Source organism: Augochlora pura, chromosome 2 (genome assembly GCF_028453695.1).
Source record: "Augochlora pura isolate Apur16 chromosome 2, APUR_v2.2.1, whole genome shotgun sequence".
NCBI lineage: Eukaryota > Metazoa > Arthropoda > Insecta > Hymenoptera > Halictidae > Augochlora > Augochlora pura.
The window spans coordinates 19,832,830-19,849,379 of record NC_135773.1 but is presented as its reverse complement, the minus strand read 5'-3'; positions in this window follow the sequence as shown (position 1 = coordinate 19,849,379).

Below are 16,550 nucleotides of genomic sequence, written 5' to 3'. Positions count from 1 at the left end.
TTCTTCCAAATTAAAATGATTTTTACTGGAACAGATTTTATAAGAAACGAAAATTGTCTTCTTCGACTAGGGGAGATATTAAAGGAGTATTAAACAATGTAGCAGTGAAAGAAATCGCAGTGCAAATAAGTTAATATTCACGAGTTTGGAATAATACAAAATTATTATATATTTTACGAAAATTAAGATCAACGCTAAAACCATGAAACCAATTAAAATGACTAGCCTTCAATTTTTTTCTCTAGATATTTCTTTTCACTTTTTGCAATTATAAAAAATATCGTAGAAAGTTTGAATAAATTCAATCTCGTGATTGTTATAAAACGAGATGCATCAGTCGCGTTTACAGGTTGCTAGTTTCGTGTGAATATATTTACATGATTAATAAAATACTTCCAAGTCTCGGCGTTCATCGGATTCGTAATTCGACGAACCCTTTGATATAAACGGTAGAAATGACATTCACAAAAGCTACGCAGCAATCCCTGGGCGATTAATTTCGAAAATTGTCTATGTTCGCGGTGTTGAAATTGGAATATAATTTCGATCTTCCCTTGAAACGCTACCAGCGTTCTACCTCTGCGTGGGCAATGTTCTCAGGATTCAAAGCTACCATGAAATCCTTTCACTCGCCCCTTTGCGCAAAGTCGCCTCAGGACGGACTTTTGTGCATTTACATCGTGCATGATAACAGTATCGAAGACAATAATCCAAAACTATTAATTGAACGTGATAAAATATTCGTGGGAATGTTAACGCGACGATTCACGGAACAATTAAACTGCGGGAGCCGCGTGCGAACGACAGAATGAATAAGCAGTTCCCAAAAACTTAATTACGCGCCGATCCTACTTTTCTACGTTTCCGAAACTTCGCTAATTTCACCCAATTCACCAAGTTTACCCTCCCCTTTCGATCTTTCCTTCCGCTCTCATTTCAAGTGTTTTACAAAGTATTTCAATTACGCCGTTTCGCAATTGTACCGTAAACCGTAATTCAGGAATTCAAATTCAATCGAAAATTAATCAATTGTAACTAGTTCAATTATCTATTTAGAATTACTTGTAATTTAATTCATTAAGTAATTCTTTAGTAATTATTATTTATAGTAAGAATTAAAAGTTAAATAAAAATTAATTTCCAACAATCCTGTAGACTTAAGGACAATATAACAGTGTCAATAACTTAGTTTCATTTCTTTATCATAAATACCGTAAAATCTACTGTCTAATGTCTAAACCGAGGATCTTTGTGCAATATAAACATTTCCTATATTTGCAGTAGGAAACAGAAATTAAATCAATATAAATTTCCAATAATTCTGTTGACTTAAATATAATATAACAGTATCATTAATTTAATCTCATGTCTTTACCATAAATGCCTGAAATCTGCTGTCTAATGCCTAAACTGACGATTTTTATGCAAAATAAAGATTACTTAACTATAATTACTTTCTTTAGTAATTAATTCAATTATCAATGTAGAATTACTTGGAAAATTAATTGGGAGAAAAATGCGTAAAAGCTGCACTCGGAAAAATGATTATCAATGGTGAATACGGCGTTATTCATAAATTTCGATTATCTGAACAGAAATAGTTTCGTTCTGTTTAATGTTTCCAAGATTCAAAGTTTATCGATATCTAGAATTATTGAAGGAAATGATTTAAATATTACTATTGAAAGTTACAATTTAAGAACAGTTTCATCAATGAGGTAGACGCAGTCGAATTTATCAATATGTACATAAGCAAATCATGTGCTTGCAACTACTGGAACAAGACGTCCAGCCTCGATGACATTAACAGGTCGACATTCGTTCCCAAAGGGTTAATTAATTACCAAATGCCCAAATGAACGTCTTCTATACAACTATCGAAGATGTCTATTTTCGACGAGTCAAGCTCTAGGAACATTGTCTTTGTTAAAATACATCATTGTTAAAAATTGCATATATGAATAGAAAATATAGTATAAATATAGTATACTCAAAATTCAATAAAACGCAATACAACGATAGTATAGAATTATTTATTATTATAACATAGTATAGAATCTTTAATTTTCTGTTTTCGTTTATTAATTGTAACTTTACTTCCATTAAATAAAATTAATTCACGCGCTGAAAATATTCATCCGACACCACAAGATATAAAGGGAAAATCCTTTTTTACACAACTTTACGAGTAACATTTTTCGCTATGAATAATAACAGTCATGCAAATTGCAGCGATTATATATGGTGAACCACCTATATAATTAGTTGAAAAGTATCATATTATACTGCAGTTTTCAAAAACGTGCACGTATATTTTTACTAGAGCTAATGTGGCTCGAACACAATTCACTTATCAAATAAACATTGATAAAAAATTGTACGTAGATGTTGTCTTCTATAGAATCGTTTGAAAAATGTCGTCTCTACAGAACCAAATGTCCAAAGTTCTCGCAACTAACTAAAACTTCCGCGCGTTTTATTAACGTCCACACGAAGACTAACTTATTTAGAAAGAGTTCATCGTAAAGTATGTCCAGAAAAATTGTCAAATAAATTGATAACTGAGTGGCTCAAAGTCATAGTAGCGCAAGTCAGATATTTCACAATTTAAACTGTGTTTTAAATTGTAATCTCTGTATGCCAAAATAAATTATAGAGTTATTATAATAAATCATTTTAACAATAAATTGTTCGATAAATGGCACACGTGCTATTAACACTCCTTATTTCTGACAATGCCGAAACGAATTATCCTTCAACTATATCTGTCTCTCATCCCTCGAAATGAATATTCCTTCAGCTACATCTCTCGAATCGCGTAAACTTTCTGTATCTAGGAACCATCGAAAATCTACGAAAAATCCATAAAATCCAACAACCGTGCTCCGCCAATAACCCGGCGACCGAACTTCTCGTCCGTATTTTCCGCCGAAAAGATTTCAATTCACGGACGCCCTGGCGCAACAATTACAGCGGCCGAAAAAGCGGTATTGTATCGAATGCCCGGTCGACGGCGTCTTCATCCCGCAATTTCTCCGACCAATTTCCCGGCCTTAGCGCGCGGCGCTCCAAGCAGCAGAGCCCTGGCTGCCGCCGCTCCCGAATTTTTCCTTTCAACCTCGGCCCTTAAGATTCTCGAGCCGAAGAATCGGAGCCCGTTTCTGTCGCTCGCACGCTACTGGGCGTTACGACCCAACCCTCTACCCTCTGCTGCCTCTACCCTCTCGAACAACCCTCCTCCCTCCCGGTCGCTCGCAGCGAACCGTCTCTCTCTCTCTCTCTCTCTCTCTCTCTCTCTCTCTCGCTCGCTCGCAACGGAGAGTCTCTTCCTCTCCCTCCTCTCTCTCTCTCTCTCCCGCCTCGAGCGCGACAGCTCCACGCACTCTCCGACACTCTCGTTCTCGGTCCCACCCGCGACAAGCCCGGCCATTCTCGCTCGATCCTGCGTGCATTCTCCTCTGGTCTTTCCCTGTCTTTCCCGCGGTTTCTCTGTCGCCGGAGAGCCGTGGCAACCGCTCGGCGCAGCCCGCTGCTTCTCGCCGCCGTTATTAGACAAGCGGCAACATTCTGGCGGACGCCGCGCCGGGGACGTTCAGTCGCGACCGCGTACCCCATCCGCGCGCTGCTCGGCCGCTGCTCGCCCGCCGCTACGGAACCCCGGGAACACAGTCGAACAGAACTGCCCCGAAAGTCGCGACGCTTTTCGCGTCGCCTACACCCGCCCGACAGAAGCAACGGTTGATCCGTCGATTCAACGACCCCTCTTCTCGTCTCGCCACCCACCGATCGGAACCCTTCTCCCAGCAGCCGAAACACCAGCGAGGAGGCAACGCGCGGCGACGACACTCGCCTGACGTCGTCTCGCGAGCTAATGCTCCCGCCACTACCCTCCAGCGGAGGCGCCGACCGACTGGGAGACCTTCTTTGATTACACTAAGGTGTGTACCAGGTTAAAACGTGTGCTATAGCGGCGACCCGTGCGTGTTGCTCGCGTGTCCGGCAGGGTGAGGTCAAACTCCTAAAGGACAGTGAAGAGAAGTGGATGGACTCGGTTAGAAAACGTTGCCAGTGGGATAGGGTTGCTGGATCTCGACCGGCTTTTATCGGCTGCTCATCTTTCTGCCGATATTTTCGTTAGGGGTGGTTCGTCGGGGATTGTATTTTGGGGGAAATCTCGTTGAAGCCGAACAACTATGGGCAAGATAATGTTTCTAATACCGTGAGATGTATGTTCTTTAAATGAGAAACATATTTTTGCAGTGTTGTTATTCGTGTTACTAGTTAGTCGAACGTTTCAAGTTCTAAATATAATAATAACAGTGTAGATTTGGGATAAGGAAGCACTTACAGGCTTTCGTTGCATCACTGTGAATTATAAATATATCCATGATGGAAATTATTTAAAAAAAAAAAGAATCACGTTTTCGGTAGAGAGAAAAACGTGCAGTAAATCGGGGCTGCAATCGGGTTGCTCGGTAACGTGTAATTCCGTCAATGAAAAATGTTTGCTTTCCACTCGAGCAGCCGTTAATTAATCGGGAATTGTGTACTCTGTTGGTTGCATTAATTAGAAAGCCCGGAAAAGCGCAACGTTAATTAACGTGAAAATTAGAGGTCCTGCTGCGCGTAAAACAATTACTTTCAAGACCTCTTCGTTCGAGCCTCTTCCGCGTACTCGATTCTCCGTGTAGCGCGACGCGAGAAATCATCTTTAACGTTTTGATCGTCGAATCAAGCGGTCCGACGTCTGACATTTTTGACGGACCAGGCAGTTCCAGTTTTAGGTGGTAGCTATGCCGCGAGAATGAAAACGCCGCGCGGCTACAATGGAGAAGAAACGAATGACTCTTTTACTGCCACGGAGTTGTCGAGCCAGAGCGTGTACGCTTCGCTAAAGCGACTAGAGTCCTGGACGAACTTCCGGCTAATTACTGAAAGAGAAATGTTACGGTGTTAGAACGTAATTTATAATCACCGTAGAAGACTTTTGTTGATCTTTGCGCCGAGATGGGAAATTTTTTAATTGAAAGCGACGCTAATTTAAATAATTTGCTCGGGCGGGCCGCGCGGCGCGCTACGCGATATTGTATTAGGGCAGTAACATCATTAGAGGATTCTCAACCCCTTGCCGTAAAATTTTCTTTACAATTACTATGATTAGAATTCTTTCGACCGCATTAATTTCTTAGGAGAAAAGGACCTTTATTAGGGTAGTAACATGATTAGAGGATTCTTAACCCATTGCCGTACCATTTTCTTTACAATTACTATGATTAGAATTCTTTCGATTGCAATTAGTTTCTTCGAAGAAAAAGGACTTTTATTAGGGTAGTAACATCATTAGAGGATTCTTAACCCCTTGCCGTACCATTTTCTTTACGATTACTATGATTAGAATTCTTTCGATCGCATTAATGTCTTAGAAGGAAAAGGACTTTTATTAGGGTAGTAACATCATTAGGGGATTCTCAACCCCATGCCCTACCATTTTCTTTACGATTACTATGATTAGAATTCTTTCGATCGCATTAATTTCTTCGAAGAAAAAGGACTTCTGTTAGGGTAGTAACATCATTAGGGGATTCTTAACCCCTTGCCGTACCATTTTCTTTACAATTACTATGATTAGAATTCTTTCGACCGCATTAATTTCTTAGGAGAAAAGGACCTTTATTAGGGTAGTAACATGATTAGAGGATTCTTAACCCATTGCCGTACCATTTTCTTTACAATTACTATGATTAGAATTCTTTCGATCGCAATTAGTTTCTTCGAAGAAAAAGGACTTTTATTAGGGTAGTAACATGATTAGAGGATTCTTAACCCCTTGCCGTACCATTTTCTTTACAATTACTATGATTAGAATTCTTTCGACCGCATTACTTTCTTAGGAGAAAAAGGACTTTTATTAGGGTAGTAACATCATTAAAGAATTCTTAACCCCTTGTCGTACCATTTTCTTTACAGTTACTATGATTAGAATTCTTTCGATCGCATTAATTTCTTAGAAGAAAAAGGAATTTTATTCTGTGTTGACGTCTACTCAAATGTTTAAATATTAGTGTGAAGAGAATAAAATTTGACTTTTACTTAAAGGATCAATGTTCATAGTTAACCCCTTGCACACGAGTGGTGACTCTGAGGCACCAATAAAATTGTTACAGTACGTTCCAAAATAATTTTTATATTATGAAAAATTAGACTTCAAAAATTATTAAAAATATAACTGTCGTTGCCTGAGTTACAATATTCAATTTCATATACATGAAACACATTTTGTTATATAAAATGCAAATGTTATACGTCAGAAAATTACAGTTAAAATGGCTTCGAGTGCAAATGGTCAACAGCTTATTATTAGAAATCATCGTTACGAGTCCGACTCGTTGAAGTACGGCAAAAGGTTAACCGCGGTGGAACGAATATCGTCTGATTAAATAGTGCAGTCAAAGGGTTGTAGAGTTTTGCTCTAACTGTTCTATTCGGCGATAGTATGGGAAGATTTGGATAATTGTTATTTGTTGCATTGGTCTGGAGTAATTTCCTAGCAGAAAAAGCAAAGCATTCTGTTCCTGGTAAAAATTCTAAAGGTGCCGTTTCGTATTTTATTTCACACGATGATTTACGAAGCAACGGTAACTCTAGCCGAAATGGAAACATAAACCCAATGAAGAGATATTGGGATGCCTTGAGGTGTGTCTAAAGTAGTATAGGGACCCGAGGCTAGCAATGGAATAGCTTTGCCGAGAAATTGCTGTCTTTAGAAGTGAAATACGATGCAGACGGGAGAATTGTTCAATTGTCTTGTATAAATAATTACTGTACTGCGAATATTCAACCCCTTAGCCTTTTTGATACGATTTTCAACATATGTGTTCCATATTCTCTTCAGTTTTTCTATAGGCTTTGTCGAAACACGTGAAAATTGAAATTAGTTGTTAGAAATTTGTCATTCGTATTAATTTTTCCAGAGTGGGTCGGAACGGACCCTTAGACCCCTTAGACTTCGAATATTAACCCTTTGCACTCGAGTGGTGATTTTGAGGCACCGCTAATCGAGTTACAAGATCAATTTTATACCAACGAAATATAGATTTAAAAAATTAAATGGTGAAATTGTTACTATGAGTCGGAAAAATCAATTTCGTATGCATAAGAGTGCACTTTGTTACATAGACTAAAAATACCATGAGACAGAAAAATTACTTCGGACTTACAGTTAGAATGGCTTCGACTGCAAAGGGTTAAGCAAAGGGAAATTGTCTGCATCAACTGTAAGAAGCAGGAGCCCCATATAACATTTGTAATACTCTTAATACTCTTTTCTACCAACAAAGTATAGATTTGGCAAATTAAATAGTGAAACTTGAATAGTAAAAGTGCACTTTGTTATATAAAATAAAAATACCACGAGCCAGAAAAATTACATCGGACTTACCGTTCGAATGGTTTCGAGTGCAAAGGGTTATGCAAAGGAAAAATGTCTGCATCTGGCTAACACTCCGTTAATTTCTCAATTCTTCTGCATTAGTGCATAAAATTCACAGTTCAATGACAACTGTCGACAGTCAGAGATTCTATAAACTCTCCACTTTCTTCATAATAATCTTGGATCACCCTAACGGATAATCTAAATAATTCTGTCGCCATCTTAGACCTAAAAAATAAAGACAAAATTGTTGCCACCAGAAGTCCATAGTCTGAAAATTAATTGAACGTGGCGTCTCGTCTGTAATCTTTCACGATAATTGTTCCCATCGCTGCGACGTATGAATATTTTATGAAAATTTATTAAAGCATTCTCAGCAACAACTGCAGCCTGGGGACCGGTTATCCGAGTGGGCGGTACTTTTGTCAGAAACATGCTCAACAGAAGAACATTGTTCGAATACACGGAACGGGCGCGTTGTATTATAGTTTTGCAGCTGCACTGTGCGAACTGCAGCATTGTTTTGCTGTTTCCCGGGATTCAGCCACGTTCGTCGTACTTCGTGCTTATCGGTCTTTCGTTCGCGATCCCCATCATTCGTCTTTAATACGCGACTGAAAACATCGCGTCGCGTGCTCTATAATTTTTTTCGGGAATAATCTCTCTCGGTTCACGTAGTTTTGCAATTAACCCCTTGGCTACTGTGGCCGCCTATTGCGCTTGGAAATATTGCGTTTGGAACACTGAAAACGCCCACGGGCGTCCTGACAAGTTTATTAATATTTATTAATTTAAGTTAATTTAACTTAATATTATTTAATTTTATTAAGTTTATCTATTATATAAAAATAAGTCGGGTTTTCCTTCCTGACGCTATAACTCCAGAACGCACGAACCGATTTCCACGGTTTTGCATTCGTTGGAAAGGTCTCGGGCTCCAGGAGGTTTATAGCAACCAAAATTCTGGAAAATTTCAACAGAAAAGCAGGAAAACAGGGAAAATCATTTTTCACATACAGCGCCATCTCTGATACATAGCATGTACTACAAACCAATATGGTTTATAAAACAAAAAAATAACTTTTCTTCATCTTTTAATCCCCAAACGAAATGTTACAAAAAACGAAGCCATCTGGTGGAACGGAGTTCGCCAGGTTTGCTAGTTATTAATAATTATTCCGATAGATCTTAGCACAATTGGACAAAAGGGCGCGAATGTGTAGTGCGAGGAAAATATAACAATAGAAGTGAGACATATTGCAAATGTAAGAAATGTGACGTAACTTTACCAGATTACCAGATATGTTGTGAAAGAAGCTTTACATTAACCCTTTCCACTCGAATGGTGACTCTGAGGCATCACTAAAATTGTTACAGAACCTTCTAAAATAATTTTTATATTACGAAAGATTAGATTTCAAGAATTATTGAAAGTATAACTGTCGTTGCACGAGTTACAAGATTTAATTTCGTATGATTAAAATACGTTTTGTAATATAAAATGTCAGTAAAGTTATTTTAGAATTACAGTTAAAATGGCTTCGAATGCAAAGGGTTAATAATAAATGTTCAATGTTTACGGTATAGCAATCCGGTTCAGAATACGAAGATAGAAATAATACTATTTCAATGTAGTGAGATTTACTTTCTTGATCATTGAGATATGTTTCAAAAATGATGTTAAAACGTGTAAAAAATTATGTTAATACGTGTAAAAAATTAAGTTAATATGTGTGAAAAATTATGTTAATATGTGTGAAAAATTAGCCGTTCTCAGCGCACATCGTAACTCGATTCCTGTCGCATAGTAAACTCGGTGCGTATCAAAGTCTGCCATAGTCAACGGGTTAACCTACGAGAACCAGAAGGTATAAAAACTGGATCGATGATCGAAATTACTGAAAAAAACTAACAGCTTTTACGTGCACTATGTCGTCGATGATTTTCGGCAACAACCTGCCAGCGAGGTAAACTCGTTCATCCCCTCTGTAACTATCTGTGAAAGCGTCTCTACGAAAGAGATTTTCACTGACGAATATTTTTAATATTATTAAAACGAGACACGCTGTAGATGTGTACCGAATATTCAAACGCGAAAGAGAAAAAGATGAATATTCGAAATTATTATTGCTGCGATAAGCGGTGCGGTTGGGAGGATTTCCTAATGATTCTGTGCTTAGTCCTGATGCACAGCTGGGAGATTCGATGGAAAACGAGGATACGCCAATCCACGTACAGGGTGTGCTATAAATAGAGGAACGAATTGAATGTTACGTCTGTTTAAGCACAAGTTTGAACTATTATATTACCAAGATTCACATTAAAACTAACAAACAATAAACTTACAATCTACTCATGATTTTTATTTTACTATAGATCGCAAAATACTTTGCATGATGTATGCACTGTATATAGTAACGTGTAGCATGCAGTGTCACGCACTGATGCACTAATAGAAGTTAACCCTTTCGCATTGCCGAGTAGTTGACACTGAGGTACGGAACGCTACGAAGTAAAAGTCGTTTCTTGTTCTCTAAATTTTACAACGATATTTGTTATATTTAGTAATATCATTTTACTTACTAAAATATTGGGTTGGCAACTAAGTAATTGCGGATTTAAAATAAGAAGGAAAATTCAATTCTTTTCCTTAAAAATATAAGTTTATTCAATTAGATAAAAACATATTTTGAGACTACCTTTCTTTCAAGGCTTCATTTTAATATACTGTATATAACATAAAAATCGTGTTCGCGATGCTTGCTTTTTGGGAAATAATGTAATAATAAAATAATAAAAATAATACTACGAAATTAAAACGAAACTAAATAATTAATCGTTGCAATTTTCTTACCAAATTACAGGTGGAAGTCCAAACAGCAAGAAAACAATATAGATCAAGTGCTTTGATCTATATTGCCATTTTGGAAATAATACAATAAAATATGTCTAAAATGAGCTTCTTGCCCTTCCAGCTTCGGACAGTGATAAAAACGAAACTAAATAACTAATTGATACAATTTTTTTACCAAGTTGAAGATGAAAGTCCAGGTAATAAGAAAACTATAACTTAATTACTTTGAACACGTTGTTAAAACAAAAGAATGTGCTAAGATCATCTATTAACAAAATCCGCAATTACTTAATTGCCAACCCAATATAAAAGTCTGTAATAATAATTTATTTGTTTTAAATGTTATAGTCAACTATTTGTTGATTAACAAAAGTATCTCATGTAAAATATGGAATAATAGTATACAAATGGTCATTTTTCGAAACCGTATATGTACAGTCAGCCCCAGAAGTGTTCGTACCCTCATTGCTTATAAGAGAAGTCTGTTGAAATCAAGGGACGCGTGTAAAATTTTGCAATAAACTTTGCAATAAACCTAAATGAAAATTGCAATTATTTACAATCAGAAATGACGTACAAGAATGAACTTTCCAAACTGTTTCGGCGCGAACGAAAATAGAAGTGGCTCTGAGGCAACTTAATTGAAAGATGCTTTCAGTTATCGTTCGACTTCACGTTGGGAAATTAATCACAAGTGAATGTTTAAATAAATCAGTCAAGTTTACAATAAATCACTTTAATATTAATGTTGGACTAGCGAGGTAATGTTTCGAGAGACAGAGGTTCTGCGTAGTATGGTTGTAGTTGATTGAATGTTGCCTTGTATTTTTTGTCGGACCTTTTATACTAATTTGGTGGCCCAATAGCGCACCAATCAGGGCTTAGCATTGACTACGTGCAGCCGACAAAGGGTCGCATGGTCGCGCCTACGGTCGGAGTTTGCAACTTTGTTGCGCCGTATCATGTGGTACTTTTTACCTGACATTCTAATTCATTGTTACGCCGTAACACAAATAGCTAAATATCGCACTGCTAAATATCGTTCCTGGCCTTTCACGATCGCAAATGTCGCGGAATCGCAAAATCATGCGGCGTTTCGTTCGAAAGTAAACATTTCGTCGTTGAAAGATAAAAAACAAAAATGCCGCCTTCGCTTCTAAAAGATAACGAAACTTTTTCCTCTTACGTTCTGTCCACGTACCCGTGATTTAAAAGGAAAACGTTACTTAGTCGCTGCTCCAACGGTCTGCAAATGTTTCGTTCCGCGTGACGTTAACGACGCGTTAATTACCGTACTAACGACTATAAAAATACCACATAGTCGGAGTGATGTGCTCAATGGAACAAAAACCTATCAGTTAAAATTTTTAAGGGCGTAGGCATTGTTACATTGGTATTTTTCATTTGGAGGATCGGATTGAACTTGGTGTACATAATTTTCTCAAATTGACCAATTGTTATTATTATTATCATATATATACTATTATTATATTAGTATTACTATTATTTTTACCAACTATTATTAATATTATTATTATTATTACATTTTATACATTTCTTTTTAATGTTTCGACTTCTGGTTACTGGACTCATTAGTCAAATCATTGGCTTTTTGTTCTATTTTTATATATTATTAAGAACTCCATTATCTGTTCTTTGACAGTTTTAACTACCTTAAAAAGAGCACCTCCAATAATACACCATAGTGCAACAGTTATAACTTTTAACATCCTATTTTAGAATTGTTTGAAAATATTCACGATTCTAGTTTTGCACGGACATCCTCATAATTCTAAACTATAGATTAATGTTTAAACGACAGAACTTTGTAAAGAAGTAGTGAATAATTATTTATGTTCTAAAATTCGCTATCCAAATTTCTTTTTCAGTAACATATTTTTATGTTTCGATATGTTTTATATGTTTTGTGTATTTTATATATTTCATATGTTTTATATTTTGCGTCAACGTGCGCGGCGCTGCCCTTTGTCTTTAAAGTTTTATTATCCGGTTCGACACCTGGACACGTGACATGTTTTGTGATAAACGTAGGTGCGAGCTGATTTACCGGTGTTGATTTTAGTTTCCCCTCTGTTTTGCCTGTCCCGCTGCTTGACCAGCGCATTCTGCAGGAGTGCCGATGACTCTATGGGATTTTCGCGTGCGTTGCTATGACCGCGGTGTTATCGGCATACGTGGCCAAGAGCACATTCCCTGAGAGGAGATCTGCTGTACAGATCCGCTATAGTGTGGGTCGTAATACACTACCCTTACGAAACGCCTGTTGAAATGGGTAGATTCTAGAGCTACCTTAATTATCTCGTGCAAGTATATTTTGCTTAATTACAGTTTCAGTAGAAAATGGTAATTACGAGGTAAATGTTGCTTGATTTTATATAACAATAAATTCAAAATTAACACAACTATACATTCGAATAGATAAGATAAATGACGTCGTAATTTCCGCTTTTATAATGATCCACTTTAATGATATCTAATTTACACAGGAGTATTCGTCTCTATAACAATAATAAATTAAACAATTCCTGCATCGGTGTTAAGAAAATTACAACTTATGTCTTATTATTCATCTAAATGAATCATACCACAGAATAAATTCACACAGAAACGCATTGGATCGTTGCGAAACCAGCAGTATGAATTAGTTGTAGCAACTTTATATAAATTCTTGTTTTAACGTTTATGCAAATCGTGACAAGACTAAAATGTTAACAAGCATTATATTTCGTCTACCAAAGAAATATGAGAAACAGTGGTAACTTACTCGCAAAATAATGGAACATGCTACGCGCTCAGGCCTGGTTAACACTTTACCGATCGGTAGCCTATAAATCGGCTTTTTACCCCGAACGGTAACCTGTGAATCGGTTTGCCATGATAGCCAATAATTTAATATCTATTATTGAGATAAATGTTTTAAATCTATTATATAATTTTTTGAACATCAAATATCCTTCGCGATTAATAAAATTACAAAAATGAAAGAACAAACGGCAGTTCATTTCTCTCATGCCAACAAACAATCGCGTGCACGAAATCTTTTTGGTGGCCTCCGAGATTCTCCGTTCCTTCGGTGACAAATACCCCTTTAAGTGAACAGGTAACGAGCACAATCTGATTCCGGTGTAGTCTATAGCCGGAATATGTCGGTGTGCAGTTCGAAAGGGCAGCATAATTCGTCGGCGGTGAGTGGAGTTCGAAATTCAGTCGAACGCCACGGGATCCGTCGCACGATTCGTTAAACAGAATAAACTGGATCGATTCGGGAGCGGCGGCCCTTCTTCGCCGGATTACACAGGGTCGAACAATTTTCGAGCTGCGTGTGGGCCAGTTCGCATCGAGTCGGATCAAAGACCGGGCGAATCTACTTGCTACCCATTGTCCCGCGTCCCCGAATTTAGGGGTGAAACGCGATAGCGGCCGCAACTTCTCCGAACCCGATTTCTCGTATTTCATGAATAGTATAATAATAGACGATCGCTGGCAACCGGAAGCTTCGCAAGCAGATGACAGCGAAAGAGGAATAATATTTCCGAGCCGGTGTTTGCATTGCGGTTCATCAATGTCCGGGGCTCGCGAATGGATCCGGCTCGTCTTTGGCTGGGTTCAGGAGTTCGCCCTTTATTGCCCTGCATTCGATTAAATTGAATGTTACTAGAATTTTCATAGAATTTTACTAGAATGTTACTAGAATGTTACTAGAATTTTATTGGAATTAGAAGCACTGCGACAAATTTGAATTCTCTGGTTACGATTTTTATAGTTCATAGTTGAAAGACGAACTCTTCCGACAACGATATAACCGAGTATTGCATAGATTTATTTACCACTTTATTTATCGATTTTTATAATACGTTTCTTGAAGTACTATATGTAGATACGCTGGATTTTCTACAGGTCTCGCATTCATAATCGACGATTTTATAGATTATATTTATCTTCCTGAAAACCTATTTAACCCTTTAATGAATCAGCATTGACCATCTTTTTATTCAACTTCCAAGTTTAGCATCAGTTTACGCATCTATTTCTAAAATAATGAAAATATCGTTAATCTTCATTAATATAATAATTGATCTCCGTTAATCTTCAATAATTATTTTAAAATTCGTTCGATTTTTTAAAGCAATATAAAATTTTTAAGTTTAACATGAATCTTGAAACAATTACGAAGAAGATCGTTTTTTCCGTGATAAGATCGATAAGGCGCGTAAAAGAGTTAATTTGATTTACACTGTAGAAAGATAATTTATACGATTACATAAAGAAATAGATTGGTGTACTAAATTAAGCAAATTTATGCTTGGCTAATTTCGAAAATCTCGTCTCGGTGAAAACGCAATTAAAGTTTCGGATCCTGTGAGGAAGCGTAATTGAAGCGGTATTTTTTCGAGGACGAAGTCAGACCGTTTCGCATTAACTGTTCTCAGAGCGATTATTTTCTAGCATTGCCGAGCCATATGCGTCTTAATCAGACTTACTCCGCTGAATTCCACTGAGATTATCGGTTCGAAACTCGAAGCAAAGTTTTGTGGACACGCTCGCTTTTAGAGGCGGGGAGAAAAGAATTCGATTGATAGACGATAGAACTTGCGATTGTCGCATCCCTGTAAACAGAAATTCAGAGCAATTAATTATCATTTATAAAATATTCTCATTAAATTATTCACTTCGTTACAATTATTCTCATTATAATTATTCTCATTAAATTATTCACTTCATTACAATTAGTCTCGTTAAATTATTCACTTCATTACAATTATTCTCATTAAATTATTCGTTTTATTACAATTGTTCTCATTAAATTATTCATCTCATTGCAATTATTCTCATTAAATTATTCTACAACTCAAAGGGAAACAAAATATATTAAATTAATCTCACTCAATTATTTGTTTTAGTTATTCCCTGGTAAAGATGAATTGAATGATATTAAATGAATTTTTTTATTTTATTTTAAAGTAATATTTGCAATCAATTCCTTTGTAGAATTGTGAGTAAATTTGTTGGTGATTTGCCGTGACATGAGAAATGACTATGATTACATAAGATAGTTCATTACATTATAATATTTTATTTATTATATTTCATTTAGTATATTGCATTATGATATTTATAATATTAAATTTGCGTGGTGAATCTGTTTCGTGAGTTTAAGAGGTTATATCCTTTTAGTATAATAGATATAATATATTTGTTACGGCGTAACAATGAATTAAGAATGTCAGGTAAAAAGTACCACATGATACGGCGCAACAAAGTTGCAAACTCCGACCGTAGGCGCGACCATGCGACCCTTTGTCGGCTGCACGCAGTCAATGCTAAGCCCTGATTGGTGCGCTCTTGGGCCACGAAATTAGTATAAAAGGTCCGACAAAAAATACAAGGCAACATTCAATCAACTACAACCATACAACGCAGAACCTCTGTCTCTCGAAACATTACCTCGCTAGTCCAACATTAATATTAAAGTGATTTATTGTAAACTTGACTGATTTATTTAAACATTCACTTGTGATTAATTTCCCAACGTGAAGTCGAACGATAACTGAAAGCATCTTTCAATTAAGTTGCCTCAGAGCCACTTCTATTTTCGTTCGCGCCGAAACAATATTATTATATTATATAGATGTAATATATTATTATATTATATAGATGTAATATATTATCATATTATATAGATATGATATATTGTCATATTATACAGATATAATATATTGCCATTTTATATAGATATGATACAATAGATATCTATTTTATCGGATAAGAAACGTTCGAAGGCAGCCGAACGCCTTGAACAATCAGTTCGTGAGAGAACTATTAATACAGTTTCGACAATTCGATTGGCGCGAAGTTGTGTCTGCAAACAAACAACCAACACGACTGTGTCGCCGCCGAGGATTTAGCGGAGCGACAAGGTAAAGTATAATAGCGAACGTGTCTTCACAAACAGCCTTCACCCTATCAAAACTGACAGGACAATACATTCCAAAGAACCTTTTCTAGTTATTTGCTTTCGAAGCGTACACTTACTCACGATTTCGTCCCTTTTCGAAACAACATTCAAACGTATCATTCCAGTCAAAAAAGAAACTAATAAATCACCACGTATCATTTCGAAAATAATAGTATAAAATATTATTTAATATTATAAGTGAAACACCTGTATGTATACTAGCCTAAACCGGAAGTGGGCAATTCCAGTTATCTATCTATCCAACGCTTTGAACACCGTAAAACTATGTT